Source organism: Cebus imitator, unplaced genomic scaffold (assembly GCF_001604975.1).
Source record: "Cebus imitator isolate Cc_AM_T3 unplaced genomic scaffold, Cebus_imitator-1.0 Scaffold508, whole genome shotgun sequence".
Taxonomy (NCBI): Eukaryota; Metazoa; Chordata; class Mammalia; order Primates; family Cebidae; genus Cebus; species Cebus imitator.
This window is the reverse complement of record NW_016107823.1, coordinates 147,371-150,852: the sequence shown is the minus strand read 5'-3', so window position 1 is coordinate 150,852 and position 3,482 is coordinate 147,371.

Here is a 3,482-nt window from a genome sequence, read left to right as displayed (position 1 = left end):
GATGGTAGTATGCCTTCCTTTCTCTATTCGTCAGTTCAAGTAAAAATCTGACTGTGTTCAGTCATCTACCCTCCTCTGTTTGGCAATGTGCTTTAGAGAAGGGCTGTCCCAGGCACAGGTAACACATCCTGATTGGTTTAAACCTGGCCAGGCATGGTGGCTCATGCCTGTAATCCCAGCACTTTCTGAGGCCAAGGCGAATGGGTCACCTGAGGTCAGGAGCTCGAGACCAGCCTGGGCAACATGGTAAAACCCCGTCTCTACAAATACAAAATTAGCTGGGCTTGGTGGTGCGTACCTATAGTCCCAGCTTCTTGGGATGCTAAGGCATGAGAATCACTTGAACCCAGGAGGCGGAGGTTGAAGTGAGCCAAGATTGATCCACTGCACTCAAGCCTGGGCAACAGAGTGAGACTCTGCCTGAAACAAAACAAAACAGAACAGAACAAAACAAACCAGTCATGGGAAAATCATAGTTCTTGTCAATAATTGGTACATATATGAGTAGGCGATGAGATTCCAGCCAATCAATTAAAGGGATAATCTGCTGCAGAACTCCTGGGAGAGGTTGCTTGATTCTAAGACTCATAGGAAGGAATAGTTTCTTCTTCCTTTGGAAATAATAGTAACTGAAAATTACGCCTGAATTTGCACAGCCATCTTGTAACTGTGAGAGGAGGTAGCTGAGGACAGTATGATGACTCATTGTGAGTGCCAGGACAGTAAGGAGGGAAAAGAACTGATTCCTCGATAACACTACTGGGCAGATGAATCACTATCTCTGGACTCATTGTTATGCGAAACATATTTAATTGTTTTTGTCGCTCTTTGAGTTGCATTTGCTAGTTTGCATAGGGAGGCCAGATTCAACTAATAAAATGCAGGCTATGCAATTAAAATTTGAATTTCAGGTAGACTTGAATAATTTTTTGGTATACGTATGTCCAATGCAATATTTGTCCCATCCAACATTTGGGACATGCCTATACAAAAAACAAATTGTTGTTTATCTGAAATCTAAATCTAATGAGGTGTCTTGTATTTTATCTGGCAGCCCTAAGCTTGCAGTAGAGAGCAGTCTACTTAATTCAGTAATGAAAGGATTTTTCCAGGTCCTATTGGGTCTGTATACTCTTTTAGAAGTAGATTTACCAGTCATTCATAGTTTAAGTACACATATTTGAAATTCAGCTTCATATTTTCGAAAACTAATTTTAAAAAGCTCTATTTTCTTAAGGGTTATCTCCCCAGATTTGAAATTTTATTGTAATGCAGATTAACAGTGGAAAGAATCAGACAGATCTTAGAATCTCAACTTCTTTATTTACCACTTGTGTGGCTCTGGTAAAAATCAGCTATCTGAATGGACTTCAGGTATCTCAACATATGGTTATTAGGAATTAATAAGATAAGTTGTGAGAAGCACCTATTATGTCAGATACATAATTTGTTCAAAGCCTATTAGGTGTCTATCCCATATTAATTGTAAATAACTGGCTTAGGTGTACTTGTGAAGGTCTTGTGCTAAGAAGGTATAGAAATTCATACATCCAAACTCCTGTGTTATCCTTTACCTCTCCATAACTTGAGCAGAATGAATGGAATAAGATATGGATAAGCAAGGTGTCTTATGGAGTGAGGAACTTGTATTCTCTTAACATATAGCTCAGATTTACTCCTGACACTGGGACTGGCATGTATGTGATGCCTTGTAAATGTTTATTTTATAATATTTTGATATTATTATCATATAATGGGAAAGGACAGTTTTGCCTTTTCTTGGAGAGGAAGAACTTGTCTTAGTATCTTCAGCATGAGGCACAGTAGGTACCACCACTGAAATGATACTTAATGGAGCACACCTGGTCACAGAATTGAGTTCCTGAATAATGGGTAGTAAATAGACCATAAAATTTTCCTAATATGTTATTGCACATTTAAGTTTTTATGTGTATATTATGACATTTCTATCCTCCTTTTGTTCACACACACAAAACCAGATCTCACAGAGAAAAATATAGAACCCTCAGAGTGACAGCTGTGATGCCAAGTCTTACTGTGCTTCTATAATTCTGGGGAAGAGAAGAATTAGAGAGGGAGGGAAGAACAGCTGCTCTCAAGTAGTTGAAGGGCTGTCATACGGGAGGAAGGCTTGCTCATGCTCTGGAGTCCAAGGGCAGAACTGAGGTTGAACAGTAGAAGTTAAAGAGCGATATGGTCAAGTTTAATCAAAACTGCCCATTACTGCAATATCGCAAATACTGTGAGGTCTCCTCTACTGAAATGTTGATTCACTGTCTCTGATGATCATTTATCAGGAATATTCGACCAGTAGCTACAGCTCTGTTTTCTTCTTAACTTGTAAAATGGGGATAATAATATCAATTTATCAACTCACAGGAGAGGCATTTGATCCAACGAAATCAACGATCCAACAAAAAAGAAACTCTTTTGCTAGTTTTTAGGCAGTTGTAAAGCCCTAGTTGCAGTGGTTTTCAAACTTTGCTACATACTAGAATTACCTTGGAAAAAGGTTGCTACAGACTAGAATTACAGCTTTGAAAAACATGTATGTCTAGGCCACACCTGCAGAGATTCTGATTTAAGTGGTATCAGGTATGCCAGATAATTAGGATTGTTTCAAAGTTCTCCAACTGATTCTCATGTACAACAATTTTGAGAACCATTAAACTAGTGTACTAGTTAAAGAGTCATGATTCTGGATTTTACTTTGGAACCTAGGTTGAACTATAGGTGTGATGTGAGCAACTATTTTAATTTCTCTTGAATCCATACTCCTTATTTACCAGGAAGAGGACATCATACATACTTCTAAAGTAATTTCCTCTAGTATTTTATTATTTTAAAGCAGTTGACCCTTAAAGGTTTATGAATTAAGGAAAGGGCATGTAACTACCTTCTAGAAATAGAAGAAGATCTCTGCTTTGAGACATGGGAATTGTTGGCACCCTTTTTCTCAGTTTTAATAGCAGTCATGGACTCCTCTCAATGCGGGGATGTTTATATCTCTCCAGGAATGTGTGGCACCAACAGCATTTGGATGGCTGGTGGTTTTAGCAGTCCTTTGCTTAAAATAGGTATGCACCCTAATTTGAAAAGAAACTGGCAGAAGATAAAAGTGGGTTTCTTTTCTCTTCCCCAAGATTCTACAAGCTGCTTTATTACCAGAGTTGTAGTCATCTGATGGATGATTGCGCATTTTTCTTGGTATATTTTGTGAATGGCTATAATTCTTTATACTCTTTTGGGTTGCTGTCATACATACCGCTTAGTAACTTGCTTACCAATAATTTTCCTAGCCTTACCTAGGACAACCGTGCTTTTTTTTTAATCTTGACTTTGCTTTTTTCTACATGAGACTGTGTGTCTTATTGTCACTGCAGTAATGTAGCAACTGACATTAGGGAGTCATGGACACAGGATTCCATTTTTTTTTTTTTTTTCTGCAAGAAAATTTAAGG